Below are 19,281 nucleotides of genomic sequence, written 5' to 3' on the forward strand. Positions count from 1 at the left end.
CGCAAGGGAGTTTTTCCAATTAAAGGACAATCGAAACGGGATTGGTTTATTTATTTCAGAGTCGCCACTTGGGAGATTTAGGGTGTCCCAAGTCACCAATTTTAATCCCGAATCGAGGAAAAGAATGACTCCATACTACAGTCTGCGTACCAGAAATCCGGATAAGGAATTCTGTTAACCCGGGAGAAGGTGTTAGGCATTCCCTAGTTCCGTGGTTCTAGCACGGTCGCTCAACTGTTATATTTGGCTTGATTATCTGATTTTATACAAATGTGAACTTATGTGCCAATTTTATCTTTTAACCGCTTTTATCATTTACTGTTATTTTTATCACGAATTGCAACGTTATAAAATGTATCTCGAACCACGTTACAATCAATGTACCCGTGGTGTCGACACACTTTCACTCCGTTGAGATTTGGATTTGGGTCACATCAATGTGCACCCGAGTTTAAGAAGGTAAGGTTTATTAAGGCGTATCCTAAAGAGACTAACGTGTTGTTATTTTAGGAAGAGGCCGTGAAGGTTCATTAAACGGCCAAATCCAAAGTCTAGTCAATGGTTATGTATTTTATTGAGGGCCCCGGCGATGTGTGATTTATTTGGCGAGGCTCGTCTCATTTTTATTTTTAAAGGATAAACCTATAGTGACTACATTTTTCTATTATGTTTGTCTCTACTAATGAAAGCAATGATCCTACTTAGTTACATGTTTGCAGGTTATTTATAGCGGAGTCCCGAATGCTTTCACAAAATCCGAAGCCCGACCGCGTACATGGACAGCCGTATGGACACTATGGGCCCAAACCCAGCCCACACAATATTGGCCGGACCTGGGCCACTGCTTTTCCGATGAAGGCCTGTTTAGCTCATTCGATTTGGGCTTGATATTTGTAAGGTTGAAATGTAGACTTGTGCTGTTTGTTCTAAAAGGTATGGTTTGCCAGTTATAACGAAGCAGCTTATCAAAGGAAATAAGATTAACTAACAATGTATAGTTTCATACTTAACATGCATTAAAGGATATACTAATCACAAACATAGCTAAAGTCTAAGGTATAGCCTATCTACACTGTCAATCCTTTTATCTACCAGCCTATATACACAATATGCTATTAAGTTGCCATACATCGACATTCATTATGTAGGAGGACTACCTCTACTATCCAGGCAAAAATGTAAACTATTATACACAATATAATGTTCAATATACAGGCTACACATGAAAATAAATAACTTCAACTCCTTTCTTTTGTATTCATGCTCAACTTTCAAGTTACATTGGCAGTGTATCAGTCGTGTACCTGGTATAGAGAACGAAAAGAAGAAAGGAATGGTCAGCTGGGCAGTATGTAGCACACACCGCAACAACAGATACACAGCAACAACACAGCAACAAATCAAAAATCCAAGTGTTTTCCACAGCCCACAGACAACCAGCAATATTTCCCAGAACAAAAGAACCAGCAGATAGTCGAGTACCAAATGAGCAATCTCAGGAAAGAGTGATGAAACAACAGCAGTAACAGGGTATTCAATGCAGCAACACCAACAGTTCAACAACCAACAAACAGCTCAGTCAATGCAGACGACAGAGTTTGGCCAAGGCAGCTTGACCAATATGAATTCTTATACAACTTTCAGATAGTGTTTGGTTACAATATTTTTGGAAACTACCTTATATTTTTCAGTTTTCTTTAAACTCAGTAGACCTCTCTTCAAACTAAAAGTTCTAGTCTCAAGACTAAAAATTCCAGCCCTTTCTTATGTTCTAAAACAGCTTATTTATAAGCCAAATGACCCAGTGCAGTTAAGCTGCCTTCATGCTGCAACTTGCAGTCTGCCCATACTCTTTTAAGCCCATGCCTAAGCATCTTTTGGTGCTAGCCCCCTGTTCCCCACGCCTGGTTTTTGTTTAATCAAGAGTTATGGGCTCATTTTATTTATTCATTTTAAACCCCATACTCTTATGTCTTGTTCCCTATTGGCATTAGTTTAATCTTAATTAGTGCCCTACTTGTCAGCTTCATTTAAACTAATCTTTTCTGCCCTTTTCAAACCCCAGATTACCCCTGTTTAATCTTGATTATTACTGCCCTGCCTATTGCAGCATCAGGGAACTTTGGGCTTTGATCATTCGATTTCAGAACTGCCCCAACCTGGTTCTTTTAATTGTTTACAATGTAGTTACAAACTAACATTCATAGGTAATGCCTAACATGCAAATCATAATACAGGTCCATTCAGAATATTTGCACATTCAGTCGTAGGAAATTAATCGACGACATTTATCAGGTCGACTATACTAATTATAATAGGTAATAATCAGTCGCTCATATAAACAACACGTTCAGGGACCTAAAGGGCATCAGACAACTTTTGTTCAATTACTGGGGTCTATATGAATTAACTCATTTGACGACTAATCTAATTGACGATCACGTTTATCATGGGGTACATTCAGAACACAAACAGAAAACAATTGACCAAACAAGAGGCCTTTGACAGAGATGGAAGAAATCCGAATGAAAAATAACAAAATAACAAACAAACACAACGAAGCATGCTGACAACTTAATTAGAACTAAACAAAGAGAAAAGAAAACTTATCGAAAAAAGTTTGAAATCAAAACGACCCAAATCTGACTCAACTTCGAACTCTTGAGGCCGAACAAACTTTAATCAGGGTGTTCTCACATGAGAACACCTTGACTAAGGTCTATTAGACCTCAAACCCTTGTTAAGACTGGCCGGATTCCCCAGGTGCATGTGTTCTAAGGTCCGGATTTTCAGATCTGGTTTTTTAGGAGTCGTGGGTAGATTCGGACCAAACCAAGCTTGGTTTGGTCACGAGGAGGGTCAGGGGAATGTCTGGTATGAAGATGGGGTAATTTGGCATAGGTCCGGGTTCAACTCAAATCTTCAAATGAAGATTCGAGACGAAGGAAAGTGATTCGAGGCAAATGGATAGCAGATCCATGTTCGGGAGAGTGAGGGGGACTTAGGGTGTTCAGGAGGTGGTCACCGGCGTTCGTGCCGCCGGGTTCTGGTGAAAGGGAAGCTAGGGCGGCTTGCTAGGGTTTGGGGTTTCAGGTTTGAGCTTGGGGACGATGAAGGGGGGTTCGGATAGGGGGCGTGGGGAGTGATAGAGGGTTTATATACGGAGTAGGGGATTGGATCTGAGCCGTTAGATCAGATGATCTCAACGGCTTGGATCTGATGGTGAGAAATGAGACGGGGTCGTTTGGTAGTTAAACGGGGTCGTTTGGTTTAAGTGAGGGGTTGGGTCAGACCGGTTATTGGGTCGGGTTTGAAAACGGGTTGCTGAAAGAGGTCCTGAGTCGTTAGATCGGCCTGGACGGACGGCTCAGATCAAACGCCTTTATACGGCGTCGTTTGGGGGGGGGTTTGCCTGAGGCCTGGTTTGGACTGGGTCGGCTCGAATTGGTTTGGGCCTATTTTTGGTTTATTTTCTTGGCCCAAACCGTTTTCTTCATTCTTTTCTTCTCTTTTTTTATTTCTTTTTTTTTCTAATTTTTAAAACTAAAAATAAAATGAAGTTCAAACAAACATTAATTTAACACCTAACATAATTATCAAAATATTTAAATAGATTAAATCGCACCCTAGAATATTTTTTGTGAATTTTCTTTTACTGAACGAATTATGGTCTAATTACCATGACATACACATTTTGTATTTTGTTTAATAATGTTAAAAATAGCAAAATGGACAGAACCACATATGACTAGCAGCACGCGTTACGGAAAATTGAAAATTGTACAGCGAGGTCCTTTGTCACTATTTTTCTTTCGGAGTGACTGTCCGTGAAGCAAAAATCACGTGCTTACAACTGTTACCCACATGTATATCCTCATCCATTGTTGTTACTTGCGTATTTCCTACTTTGTAATTCCTACTATCGTGTTTCTGTCATCTGGTTGGTTCTATTATACGTACATTTAGGAAGGATGATTTGAACACACGAAGGGTGTTGTCGTGCTAATTGATTTGCCACATAAATTTATTTATATATGGTAAGGATGAGATAGAAGCATGAAGGGTGTCATCGTTCCATTTGACTTGATTTCTTGGATACACTTCTCATACCAGGAAAGATTGTAAATCTTCTATTGTGATTCCTGCTAGTAATTGTTGACTGTCTCGCAGAGTTGTATACGGTATTTTTATCTGTTATGTTTTGAAATGCCTATATTGTTAGTCTAATGTATAGGTTATAACAATAAGCATCTTTCAACTAAAAGCCTTGTCCCTACCTTGACGAGGTTAGACAAAATACTTACCAGTACATGGGGTCGGTTGTACTAATACTACACTTCTGCACGTTTCGTGCAGATTTTGGAGCGGAGTTGCTGGTGACGTCGGGTGCTGATTCGGAAGATGTTCGTGTGTTTGGATATAGCTGCCACTTGTCCTTGGTAGTTTAGATTATTGTTAATCTGTTTATGTAACATTCAAACAGAACGTGTATTTATTTGTATCAGTTTTGAAATTCTAAATCTTAGAAGCTCATGATTCGTACTACCAGGTCTTGGTAAATTTGTAAAGGTTAAGTTAGTTATTCTCTATTTTCTTATTATCTCAATTGTATTGTATTTTCATGTTTGTTGGCTTACCTAGCGGGTTGAGTTATGTGCCATCGCGACTTGTGGTTTTTGGGTCGTGACATTTTTCTTTTAGTGTTTAGTCATGTAACGTATAGTACTTATTGGTCGTACTTATTTTAGAAACTTATTAGTAATTTTTAATTATGTTTGTTTTCATTATAGCTTATTAATAATAATTATTTTATGTGATTTTATTATCTTTATTGTTGAATATTTTAGTACAATAACATAATTCATCTCATATTTATGTTATTTTATTGAAAAATACCTTATATACTTCTATCTTATTAGAATTAAAGAAATATTTGGAAAAACCCCGAAAAACCCGAAAATTCGAAAAACCTGAGAAAAAACCGAGATTGAAAAACCCGACTTTTATTAGTTTGGTTTGGTTTGGTTTTTAGATTTGTTAACCCGATACAATTGGTTTGGTCTGGTAATTAGAAAATCCGAACCAACCCGACCTATGTACACCGTCTGTACCTTTGCTTTTAATTTAATTCACAAAAAGTATCACTTCATAGAGGCAAATCGATTCTGCCAATTGAGATCCAAAAAAAAAAGATTATATATGTATGGAGTATTACCTGATTTACGAGTCCATTACTTAAACAGTCACTCAACTATTCGAAATTATTGTGTAAAGTCATCTTTCCTTTGTTTGTAGTAAGGAAATCACTTAAGTATGCATATAATACTCATAAGGTCACTCTACTAAATTTCTCAAAATTTTGATTATAAAATACCTATTTTACCCTATAAATTAAGTGTAAATTATCAACTTTTATCTTCTTCTTTTTTTACATTTTTTATACTAAGATTTTTTCCCTCTTTTAATCAACATTATGGACTTACCTATAGAACAAATAAATTTTATTAAAACTAAAAAATAAAAAATTATTTATCTAGCATATATAATGGTTAAAATAATAATATAATTGAGCATAATTATCAAAAAATATATAATGTATATTATAAAAATATATTTATCTTAAATAATTGCTTTATGTAGTGCGTGTATGGAATATATATTTTAAAACTTTTATTTTCTTTTATTCTCAATTGTGTAAATAAATTTTTGAGTTTTTGTTGTTAATACCATACTTATTATTACGAACAAATTTTTCTAATTAATTTTCTACTATGTTCAATATTTTATTATTCCTACATTATATATGCTTAAATAAAAACTTTTGATTAAGGTTGGAGGGATCCTTAGCCTACCACTAACCTTAGCATTTGATTCTAGATCTTATAGTAGTGGAGGAAAATAATCTTTTATAGCCCACGATTAATTTCATGTTATTCCTCCTTTTCTTCTATTCTTCTTGCTCCTCTCCGGTCCCTCTTCTTCACGGTTGGAGAGCTTCAATTGAAGCTTTAGTTGCTTCTTTGTGTTTGATAGGAGTCTTATATGTCCAAGTTAACAGAAATATCTTAAACTATAGTACAAAATGAGCAGAATAAATCTTACATTCCTACTGCTACTTTAATGCTAAAAACTAATAACGGCTCTCTAACTTCTTCTCTGACCAGGTATAATAACTTCAATCGACGACCTTCTCTTCTTGCTTTTCTCCATGCTTTGAGTTTTAAATTCGTCATTTGATATTAGTCGTTCAGTTTTAATTCCTCATTTCAATGTTAGTTTTCGTGGACAAGTAATCTTTATCCTTCTTTGCTTTCATGGTATGTCTATCAAGCTATCTGAATGAGCAGTTAATTTGATTCAAGAATATTGTATTTCAAAAGTGGGTGATAAAATTCCTGAACGAACGGTTTGATTTAATTGTGAAAATCTCGTTCCCTGTTTGCTTTTGCTGATTTTGTTGGAATTCCTTGCTGCAAAATGTCTGAATACTTCATAGCTAGAGTAAGGTACTCGTGTCAAATTCATCTAATTAAAATTCCATGCAATTTTCATGATACATCCTCCATTTTTAATTATTTAGTGTGTGTTGTTCTTTTATCAAGAGACAATTTGACTGTTAATCACGATCCCTCGACTCAGACGGTAGTAGCAGGACGTGCTTTCATCTATATATACACAAAAATATAAGGGGTAAGTCTTAAGAACATTAAAAATTCTCAAGTCAGTTGTTAACTAGTTGGGAATAGTCTTTATAAAGACCTGAATGCATATGACAAATGCATGCAATATGCAAGCACATGAAAATGTCACATAGACATACATTTGAGTCATCAAATGCATAAACAACTACTATATCATACATCCATGAACATGGTTTGTGCCTAGTATACGTTGCAATAGACCTTCCACAGGCCACAAGCGACGTTGTTTGGCACGCTATCGTTGCATTAAATGGTTCTCATATGAACTATATATAGCAATGCAACAATTGTACTCATCATATCAAGTATAACATGCATAACCATCAACATTCGAGATAACTCATGTCAAATAGTACTTTACATTACGAGTTCACGTGAACCTAGGAGCTTTTTCCAGGTTTTATACACAGTGACAGAGCTAAAATTTTCATTAAGTGAATCAAATATAAAGAAGTAAAACTATAAAGAAGTCAAGAGGAGTCAATATATAGTGTGTATATAAAAAATGAATTTTTTACCTACTTACATAAGGTATTTTTCCGGAGAAAAGATGTCAATTGAACTCCTTAAATCCATGTGGCTCCGCCACTATATATATATATATATATATGTTAAAAGATTTAGTAAATATCTATAAATATTTGATTATGAATTCAACTATTATTTTTATATTAATTTGAGGTGATTATATGAAGCATGAACTTCAAATCATGAATCGGTCTATGATTTTAGACTGTACAGTATCTAGCAAACGACCCCTATATCTTTATATCCCAAGGTTAATTTCATTTTCATCTTTTGTCTTCTTCTTTCTCCTTGCCCTCTATTTCTTTACTCTTTTTCACGGTTGAAAAGATTCAATTGAAGCTTAGTTGCTTCATTGTGTTTGGTAGCATATACCGAAGGCTTTACCTCTTTGTTTTTGACTAGCATCTGTAAATTATTATCCAGGTTAGCTACATATTCCTCCATATGTGAGCTTAGGTCCACTGTACAAACCCTTCATTTGTTTTTCGTTTTCTTTTCTCTTTCTCTAAGACAAAAATAATGTCCATAATTTTTGGGTTATTACTGGTGCATGCAGGGTTGAAGTGGTGATGAACGTGTATATGGGTTTGTGAATTCTGGCGGAATGTAGGAGAAGGAATCTAATTTGTATTGATTTTTTATCTTCTATATGGGGTGGTACCGCCAGAAAGTTACAATACAAACATACATTCTGATTTATGTTTTATTGTTCAGACAAGTTATATAATGTTCATTTTTTTTGAATAACATTTGTTGATGATGTTAAGAATTGCTTTGTGAGAGAGCGGGAGGAGAAGCATACTCACAACTGTGTTGTTCACTCTGCTTTTTGGTTTTTCCTTTAATATCACTTCTAGTTTATATGCAATTTCTTTTATTTCTTTCCATCTGCCCATGGCCTGGGTGGACAGAGTTATTCGTAGTTAATTGGAGGTAGCAAGTATCCGCGGAATTAGTTCAGGTGCGGACAAGTTGTTTTGACACCACGATTATAGAAAGTATGCACTTTCTGAGAAACACGCATAATGCACTAGTCAAGTCAACAAAAACTAAAACGCCAGTCGGTAAGTCGCTTTCTGCTTTGAATTTTCAAACACTAGACCCAGTGAACTGAGGTTTAAACACTATTTATCTACTCCCTCCGTTTCAATTTCAATTTATGTGAACCCATTTGACTGGGTACGGAGTTTAAAAGAATAGAGAAGGCTTTTGATTTTGTGATGTAAAATGAAGCATATATATTTTGTGTGGCTATAAATCATTGTGTAAAGATAAATTGTTTCCAAATAAGGAAAGAAGTCATTTTTTTTGGCACAGACTAAAAAAGAAATAGGTTCAAACGGAAGGAGTACCATTTTGAAGGTTGTCTAATAGATTTCACTCTGATAATCTTGATTATTGATCAGAATTTCATTACTGCTCATGGAAGGTGCAACTTTACTTTATTTTCTCCTTCTTGTAGCTGTTTTACATGGATTTTCCAGTGTGCAAACTGGTGCTATGAATTCAGGCATTCATTGCATTGAAAGTGAAAAAAATGCTCTTATCAAGTTCAGGCAAGGTTTCAGGAATTCATCGCAGATCATGTTGTCTTGGATGCTCGAGGATAACTGCTGCAACTGGAAAGGTGTTGAATGCGACAACACAACTGGGCACGTGATCACTCTTGATCTGCACAAGCAATTCTTGCAAGGTGAGTTTGGGACTTCTTTGCTTGACTTACCTCATTTAAGGCACTTAGACGTGAGCTAAAATGATTTCCTTTGGGGCGCTGATTCCTGAGTTTATTTCCACTTTCAAGAACCTAGAGTATCTAAATTTGTCCAAAACCAATTTTAGAGGAACGATTCCTGAACATCTTGGAAATTTGTCACGGTTGCAGTTTCTTGATCTCAGTGGTGATTTTTTACTCCGGGTCAATAACCTTCAATGGATTCAGCACCTCTTCTCTATGAAGATTCTTAACTTGAGTGGAGTTGACATGACGCGATAAACTGGCTACTTGACACTACTGGAAAATGAGCCTATTGCAACAGCCGTAAAACCGTTGCAACAGAGAGGTAAACCGTTGCCATAGAGTTATTTGAACGGTTTAGAAACCATTACATACGATGCCGTGCCAGTAGATCTAGAGTAACGGTTCTTGCAACAGTTACCCAAACCGTTGCTTAAGGTATATCTATCGCAACGGTTGTTCCTCTGACTGAAGCAACGAGTATTTCTTTCCAGTTGTAACGGTTACAAACCATTGCCATATAGTTTATAGCAATGGTTGACAACCGTTAACATATAATATATTGCAACGGTTATTTAAGCTATTGCAACGTTTATTTACAAATATTCTAACGGTTTCATTACGCTACTATAACGGTTTTATTTCTTTTGCAACGGTTTTAACTACCTATTGTGTTAGTTTGTTGCACATTTTGGAAGGATTTGTAAGACCTAATGGAACGGTTTTGAATACCTATTGGAACAATATTCACAACTTAAAAAACTAGCTACTGATACCTAATAATATTATCTTCATCTTTCCTAATTCATTAGTTTACCACATTGCCGAAAGCTTATATAATACTTCTCTTATTCATTTCCTTCCAGACACTGTAACGATGTTTCACCAGATGACTTTCTTCAGCTTAACAAACTATTCAGTTAGTTATTTCCATTTTCCTTTTCCATATTAAACATTGAAACTAGTTAAACACAACATAAGCAACAAGAAAAGACAAATTTTGCATCCTTTTGAAGAATGCTCTTATAAATCTTTCTTGGGACCAATGTAACAAAGGAAAAACGAGAGAAGAGTTAACATTAGCTCAACTATAACTAGTTGACAGAAGCCTTCAATCTAGAGAGTCTACTATGAGGATTTAGAAAGAAAAGAAAAAAAAACAAATGGTAAGCAATTGAAACAAATGATCACTAGCGAAGTATGGAGTTGAGCCCAACTAGTTTGTAACTAAAATGTAGTTGACTGATTAATTAATTTAGGTTTCAAAGATACAAAAACCAGCCAGCCACACAATAGATGTTGCTTTTGCCAATCAATAGATGGCCTTGTACAGAAAACCAAGATAAATAGGAAGCAACATGTGTGAGGAAGCAACATGTGTTGATATTATAAGCCAATTATTCTCTTTATAAAAGGTTATAGCTAATCTGAATAAGTTTAAGTGAAACTTTAAAAAAGAAGCAGAAGGAGGAGAAGAAGAAAGCAAGAAACAACAAAGATAGACGTACTCACCTTGATTATTACTCCCAGTAGATAGGCGATTGATTAGTTGCACAGCAGCTTGTTGTGCAGAGGAAGCTTCTCCAGGTGAAGGAGCATTGAAACCCAGCATGCTGGGATCAACCCGTAAATCTGGATTCATATGCTTAAATTATGAAATGATGCTAACTACAACTTGTAGTTCCATGGCATCTGTTTGTGCATTGAACTTTTCCTGCAATCTTTGCTGCATCCTTTCTTCCATTTCCTCCAATTTTTGCTGCATCACCTCATCAGTAGAACTTAAAGAGGGTTCAAAATCTCCGACTTTTCTTTTTAAGAAAGTCTTGATAACCCCACGTCCATACAATCTTAGGCGACCCGGATGCTCAGGTCCCATGATTGATGCAAATGCATCAACTGATTGACTGCCATCTTCACTTTCTTGTGTCGATTGTAGTCTTTCCATTTCAACCTACAAGACCAAATTGAGTCATTATTAAATCAGAAAGTATATGACACTGAGTCAACAACTAAGAATAGACAAATGATAACAACAAACTTTAAATTAATAACTCGTACAATTTTATTAAGAGTATCCGCATACGAGGCCTTGTATACTCAATCAACTTTTCTTTTTCTCATAGCCACAAAGATGTCCTTGCTTGATAGAGGGTCAGAAATTTCTTTCTTTTTTTCCTGATTATATAAAAAGTGGTATAAAAATATCTTGGACTAAAGTTAATAAGTTCATATTTAAAAGAATAATAATAAGAAAAAAAATATCAAACCTCGCATATTCAAGCAGAACTTCTTTTGCCAGCAGTGTGTGGATATTTCAACTTTTTGCGATTCTCGGTATTGGTTTGGGACATTTTCTGCAAATCGGCCAATAAATACAAAGTTGTCAAGTTCAGTTGTCCCAACAGATTCAAATCAAGCTTAAATTTTGCATTAGGTCATGTAACCTAAGTTCATTTGATGTATAAAAATAATAAGTGATTTCTAATTAAACATAAACCAGACATTCTCAGCAAATCATGAGACAGTACTTAGTTTTATCTTGTAGGCATCAGAGTTCCAATAATTAAGAAGATCCCTAAATTGAGATTCAGGAACATCAACCGGCCTTTTCTCCATTAGAAGCTCGTCATTCTCATAGGGTTTATAATGGTCGTTAAATAGTTGATTCTTATACTTTCTCCAAGAATTCTGAATCGAATAAAAAACCCACCTTTTTGCAGCATCAGGAATATCATATTTTCCCTACAAATTTAATTTGGTATAGTTAGGTTAGTGTAAAAATATGAAATATCTACACAGAATATTGCGAACTTCAAACCTTGATATATATATATATATATATATATATATATATATATATATATATATATATATATATATATATATATATCCACATATCTTCTTTTGTTTGAAGTTTTCTCCAATTAAACACATTAAGATGACAAAAGGCCGCATTCCTTGCCAATGTGCCGAGGAAGCTACCCAACTCTGCTACAACATCACCAGTAGGACCTATGGGTTGATTATTCTCGTTTAGCACAATTAGTTTGCGCTCTTTCCTACCATGAACACTTGGCATCAAAGTTTTTCCTCTTTTTCTTTTTTCTTCAGAAGGACGTGCATTAATATTAAGTAAGAATAATCACCATATATCCCGTCCATATTATTTGCTAATTTAACGAAATAAAATTTATATATTCTTGCCTTGTTCCTCGGATTGTTCGTTTGTTTCATGATTGGAAGAATTCTCAAATTGTTCATGTACCATTTGGTGATTCGAGTCCAAGGGTACTTACTGCGCAAGTTTATGAAATTTGAGAATGGTAGAGTTGTCTCTGACTTGTTTGGATCATAATTGGCTCTTTTTTATGCTTCATATGGACAAATAAGCTGAAACACTTAGTCTGTACCTGCCAATATTCACTGATTGTGTTGACACCAATGATGCCAAGGTCTAAATCTCCTGATACCAACTTTCAAACAATGTCTTTTGGCCGTTGAAACCAAATTTGGATCAGATTAGATATCTGTAACCCACAAAGAAAAAGAAGGCTTGTAATTAAAGTAGACCATGTGTTCTCCTAAATAATAAGCTCTAGATTCCAAAGAGATAATCCAAAAAAAATGCAATGCTTAAATTAGACATTTCCATGCAGGTTCGACAACTTATTCACTTAAATACAACATCGTGATGAAGAGTTTATTGGTAAAACCAAAGCAACCAATTTAACATAAAATCATGATTTTCATGGATGGAAATGCAGGCTTGACTCATGTTAAATTCGTGGGCGAAGGTAAGATGGTCATTCTCAGATTTTATTCAAGATTTTAAATCTTTACATTCTGTTAGTCACAGTTCTATAAAGAATAGATGAATATCAGTATATGGTCCATTATAACACATTGGGTTAGCTTAATAGATAAAATTGTTTGAATAAGGACAGATCATTAGGGTAAGTTCTTTACCGAATCACTTACACTAACCATTTCCTTTATCACATAAGATTAGGAACTACTAGAAGTGAACAAAGGGATGTAAAGATAAACTTCTTCAAGCTACTGTCATGAAATGCCCTATGGGTATATAAATTATTAAAATTATATAAACAAGAGTAATTATAAAATATTGATAAAAAATATTATTACTCACTCTAAACAGAATATATTTAAAAGAATATAAGAAGTTTCTTCTTTAATCATCTGATTCCATCCAGTCCTAATCAGTATCATCAAACTCATTCTCCTCTTCCGATGTTTCTATAATTGTATCATGTGATATTGTGCATTAGATGGAATATCAACGACATCAACGGGTACATCGTTTCTTGAACATCCAAACTCAACATCAACTAATCCACTTAAGGAACCAACGTCATCATTAGGCTCCCTCCAAAATGCGTTTTCATTATTGAGGCAATTCTCTTCCTCTAAATCATATAAATCAACAGGGACTTTATTCCTTGCATAATAAACATCTTTCTCAACAGGATCCTCCACATAAAAAACTTGATAAACTTGTGATGCTAACACAAAAGGATCATCTGTACTACATAATTTCTTAAAGTACACACGGGTTAACCCATATTCATCTAGTTCATTACGAAACAAGTCGCATCTAAATAGTACAACACTGAAACAACCCCAATAATCAATCTCAATGATATCCTGAATAGCTCCATAATAGATAACCTCACCATCGATGGGACTTTGGTCCCTAGAGCTAGCAAAGCTATCAGTTGTTGCCGATAAAATCACTCTATTGTTTTGAGTCTTGCATCTGGAATCCCGTTCTATGGTATGAAATCAGTATCCATTAATGAAATATGCAGTATATGTTTTGGCAATCGCATTAGGCCCTTTAGCTAGCCATCTTACATAATTGGGCACTTCAATATTTTTAACTTTCTCAGCAAACCAATTGTTGAATTCACAAGTATGATTTCTTGCCCTTTCCCATGCATTTGATCTACTGCGATTAACAATTAAATTCTTATGTTCCCTGCAATCATGAATATTTCAAGATCAATTATATCATTAAAAAAATGAACTATAGAATAAGTGTTATATAATTTATCTTACTCGATAAACTTTTCCACTTGTTCATCTCCAGTATTGAATAAAGCATATCGATGTGCTTCATAACATAACTGTGGATCCATGGGAAAAGTATTTTTCTTCTTACTTCCAATTGGATGGCCTAAACAGGGAATATAGATGACAAATGTTGAGGGCACTCATCATCTACAATTGGGTATCTACTGAATCTTGTCTTCACGCTGTCATGTAGGTATCTTGAACAAAAAATCAAACACTCTTCTGCCAAAAATCCCTCTGCTATTGATGCTTCTGGACAAGATCGATTACGAACAAATGCCTTGTATTTACATAGGTTCCTCTCAATGGGATACATCCAACGAAGACGAGCTGGACCCCCAAGCTTAATTTCATTCACCAAATGAATAGGCAAATATGGCATTATATCGAAAAATGTTGGATGAAAAATCGTTTCAAGCTCACAATTTATTTCAACAATTTCAGAGTTCATTTTTTCAAGATCTCTTCGCCTTATGACTTTACTACATATGGCTCTAAAAAAATTACCTAACCTAATCAAGGCCAATGAAACACTCTTGGGCAACGCCTTTCTAACAGCAATCTGGAGCAAGTAATACATTATAAAATGAGCATCATGACTCTTGTACCCTGATATTTTCATCTCCTTCACTTGCACGCGTTCTGAAATATTTGAAGCATAACCTTTTGGTAACTTGGAATTTTTTATGACGGTACAAAATAAACTTTTCTGTTTTGGTTCCATGTAGAAACAAGCTTTAGCCAAACTCACTGATCCATCATCATCTTCTCTTGGTTGTAACTCCTCTCGTATCCACATTTCTTTTAAGTCATTGCGAGTATTTACATGATCCATTGACCTTTTTTCTATTTCCAATAAAGTCCCAAGCAAACTGTCACATATATTTTTCTCGATGTGCATCACATCAAGATTGTGCCTCAATTTGTTATGCGCCAAATATGGCAATTCAAAAAAATAGATCTTTTTTTCCACGGACCCTTGTTATCCCGAGGTCTTTTCTTTTTGCCCTTTCCAAAAACATTGTTGAATTCAAGTAGCTCTTGAAACATTTCTACACCCGACAAAGGAGTAGGTGCAGGTCTATGTTCCTCCTTACTATCAAATGACTTCTTATCTTTCCGCAAAGGATGATCATGCGGCAAAAATCTTCGATGGCCCATGTAACACATCTTATGACTGTGTTTGAGATATAGAGAGCATGTGTCATAATTACAAGTGGGGCATGCCAAACTTCCCTTGGTGCTCCATCCTGAAAGCATAGCTAATGCTGGAAAATCACTAATTGTCCACAACAAGGCTGCACGCATTTGAAATGTTTGCTTTGTCTCAGCATCATATGTTTCTATCCCAGTTTCCCATAGTTCCTTCAATTCTGCAATAAGTGGTTGTAAGTACACATCTATATCATTTCCTGGAGATGAAGGACCTGGAATGATCATTGACAACATGATATATTCTGGCTTCATGCAAATCCATGGTGATAAATTATAGTTCATTAACATGACAGGCCACGTGCTATGAGAAATGCTCATGGGTCGAAATGGGTTAAAACCATCACTTGAAAGACCCACCTAACATTGCGTGGATCTTTGGAGAAGTGAGGATGTAGAGAATCAAAATCCTTCTAAGCTTCTCCATCAGCGGGATGCCTCAAATTCCCATCATTAGGTCATTTATTAGCATGTCATCTCATTACAATAGCTGTTTCAGGACACATGAATATCCTCTGAAGCCTAGGCTTCAAGGGAAAGTACCTTAAAACCTTTGCAGGAACTTTAGAACTTGTATTAGTCAAGGCATGATTAGAACATTTCCATCTAGAAGACCCACAAACAGAGCAATTATCGGCCTTTGCATTGTCATTCCAAAATAGCATGCAATCATTAGGCATGCATGTATTTTTTCATAATGAAGACCCAAATCTTTTATCATATTTTTAGCCTTGTTGAAAGACTCTGGCAGCTTAGCAAGGGGAAATGCCTCTTTTAACAACTCTACCAAGTCTGAAAAGGCTACATTACTCAACCCATACAAAGACTTAAACAAGTACAACCGGATGGTGAAACTCAGTTTACTGAAGTTTTCACACCCTGGATATAATTCTTGGTTCCCTTCCTCTAATAATTTAAAAAATCTCTTAGCATCTTCAGATAGAGCGTCTCTCATCCCTTCTTCTTGTACCGACTCACCTTCTATATTTCTGAATGTGTCATGAAGTAATCCATCAATGCCATCATATATGTTAGAACCTTCATCATTATTGCTTTGATGAGGTGTAATTCTAGAGTAAAATCCTTCACCATGGAAAACCCATTCGGTGTAACCATCAACAAAGCCATTAACAACCAAGTGATCCTCCACCACATTTCTATAATGCCAATTACGATTAATGCACTTTTGGCAAGAACATAATATTTCATTTCCTTGTGAAGCTCGTTCAAATGCCTTATCAAGGAAATCATTTACTCCACATATATACTCATCCGTCCATCTTAGGAGATGCATCCAACTTTTATCTACTTTATCCATGAAATTCCTATACGACAAAAGTAATCAACAAAATTAACTCAATAAACTAAGGTACATACTAATTTGACATTGACCAAAACTTAAAGGGGATGAAGTCAAAGAGTTACAAATAGTAAAGTAGTTTTTACATTGAGAAAGAATGATAAAATCATTAGAGAAGAGATTTGTAATCTAATAGTACCTTAAATATTGTACTAATCTTAAGTCTCAATCTGAGGCAGATATAGGGAACAAGTTAAGATTGTTAGTTGGATAATTGGATTCTCTTTTTATGTTTGAAGTATCATGTAGATTCTTTTCTCTGAGTCTCAGTAATTTTGTTTAATGTAATATGTATAACCAAAAACCTTTATTATCTTCCGATACTTGTTCACCTTGGGCATTGAAAATGAATCTGTGGAGAAATCATTACATTCGAGAAACAGAATTTTTCTCACCGGGAGTCATACAATAATCACTCGTGATAGTTGCATCTTAACTAATTTTACTCTTTAATTTCTATGCTGAGTTGCTAAAATTCTAAGCTCTTAAAGACAATAGAAGCAACATACTGGATTAGTCTTTTGCTCTGTTTCAAATGTTTTCTGTTCCTAGGTTCTTATGTTGCTCTATTAGAAACTCACCGGATTCAATGCTTGTAGGTTCTTTCCTATATCTTACTATTAAGGTCCCTGATCATATCTTTCCTAATCTTTCATTTAATTTACTCCTATAAACTTTACATTGTAGCCCTTTCTAAACTTGTAAATTAGTTTCCAACTCCACTACCTTAATAAATCAATCTTTTCTAATCTTATATATTGTCTATTTTAAATTATGTTTCTTAATTTTAATCCTCCTCCTCCTCCTCTCTTTGTGGTGGAACTCAAATTTAATATGAATGAAAACAGAGAAAGATAATCACCGATTTGTAACACATTCCGAGGAACTCAATAATTCCTCCAAATACACAGCAACCAAATCTTCAAATACCACAACATTAGACTCATCTTTTCTTACTCTGTTTCTACACTCCATTTCACTTAAAGACTCTTTCACTAAAAAAGTATTTCTTTAAACAGTTCACCCAAATTGCCATCCACAAAGGGAAAAACATTTGCTTCCCGTCGACATACAAATATTTCCAAAATTATTTTTAACTTCTAATAAATGGCATATTCTTGTAATATGAAGGAAGTAGATATAAGATAATAAGTTCGGAACATATTAAGAAATAACATCAAAAATAGCTTCAAGGATAACATGGGATGCTAAAGAATTTCAACGAACAGAACGTTGAAATAGAATACATTTAAATTACATCGTTTTTACACCAATATCGTTTTTACATCGTTAAATTACATCGATTTTAGGAAAACATCGTTTCTCCCATTTCCAATAACATTACCTGGTACTAAATAAAAGCTACTTCCGGCTCCAATTACATATACATATAGAAAAGAATACCAATGTAATAGAGAAAAGGACAAAGAAATAAAATTACATCAAACCAAAGTAATCAAATATTAAGAAACAATACTGAAATCAAAAAGCACAAGAAATAAACCAATATTGAAAGCGTAATTCTAACAACACCTAGGTGAAGAAAAACATTGAGATTAACATACCTCTCTGAATAATCAGAAGACATGCAACAACAATCTCCCTTTTTTAAGAACGTCTACAATCAAGAATCGGCTTGTTTCACAAAAACCTAGCTTCGTTTGGACATCATCTTCGAATCGACCATAAAATAAATTTTAGAATTTGGGGACTTTGGTCTATCCTTTGGATGAATCTACAGGGAAAGTGAGGATTTTGAGATGAATCTATTTCTGAATTTGGATTTTAGGAGTTAAAGAGAGGATTTTGATGAATGGATTTTGAAAGCGTAATTCTAACAACACCTAGGTGAAGAAAAACATTGAGATTAACATACCTCTCTGAATAATCAGAAGACATGCAACAACAATCTCCCTTTTTTAAGAACGTCTACAATCAAGAATCGGCTTGTTTCACAAAAACCTAGCTTCGTTTGGACATCATCTTCGAATCGACCATAAAATAAATTTTAGAATTTGGGGATTTTGGTCTATCCTTGGGATGAATCTACAGGGAAAGTGAGGATTTTGAGATGAATCTATTTCTGAATTTGGATTTTAGGAGTTAAAGAGAGGATTTTGAGGAATGGATTTTGAGATGAATTTGGAGATGGTCTCGTTCTAGCGTGCAGGTGAGTGTGCTGTGAAAAGGGAAAATAAAGATTATAGTTTTAAGTTTTATATTATTAAAATTAATCAAAAAATAAAAAGTAAAAAAATGGGGCTCATTTGGCGGGTTTACCAAATTATTATTTTTTTGTGGGGGGGGGGGGGAGGGGAAGTGAAGAGGGAATGAAAACCTTCCCATAAAAATAAATAATTTCATAACCGTTCCAATAGATCGGTCTATTGGAACGGTGCACAGACCGTTGCGGTAAAATACTCTATGGCAACGGTTCCAATATAACTGGAATGGTTGTATAGTTAAAGTGTGTTGATATCACCCCAATCCTATTGTAATGGTTGTACCCGTTACTATATCCAATCTATTGCAACGGTTTGTGAACTGTTTTTAAAAAACCGTTGTCGTAGGCCCATTTTCTAGTAGTGTGATATCAATTTTTTAACTTCTTAGAATTATGTTTGTCTACTTGTCAGCTTGCTACACTT

At 35.0% G+C, this 19,281-nt stretch overlaps 2 long non-coding RNA genes across 3 annotated transcripts; both read right to left on the bottom strand.

Annotated features, from left to right (window-relative positions):
• Positions 1 to 8,796: 8,796 nt before the first annotated feature.
• Positions 8,797 to 11,134, bottom strand: LOC138872173 (uncharacterized). Its single transcript, XR_011400633.1, has 3 exons — positions 11,026 to 11,134; positions 10,477 to 10,918; positions 8,797 to 8,900 (listed from the first exon to the last, which is right to left on the bottom strand). It is a non-coding gene; the product is annotated as an uncharacterized lncRNA (long non-coding RNA).
• A 100-nt stretch (positions 11,135 to 11,234) lies between these two features.
• LOC104244634 (uncharacterized) lies at positions 11,235 to 18,778 on the bottom strand. 2 transcript variants are annotated; one of them, XR_715534.2, is made up of 5 exons: positions 18,510 to 18,778; positions 18,199 to 18,368; positions 12,378 to 12,494; positions 11,678 to 11,709; positions 11,235 to 11,321 (listed from the first exon to the last, which is right to left on the bottom strand). It is a non-coding gene; the product is annotated as an uncharacterized lncRNA (long non-coding RNA). The 2 variants fall into 2 exon arrangements; XR_715535.2 differs by lacking the exon at positions 11,678 to 11,709.
• Between the last annotated feature and the right edge of the window lie 503 nt (positions 18,779 to 19,281).

The sequence above is a fragment of the Nicotiana sylvestris genome, chromosome 6 (assembly GCF_000393655.2).
Source record: "Nicotiana sylvestris chromosome 6, ASM39365v2, whole genome shotgun sequence".
Classification (NCBI taxonomy): Eukaryota; Viridiplantae; Streptophyta; class Magnoliopsida; order Solanales; family Solanaceae; genus Nicotiana; species Nicotiana sylvestris.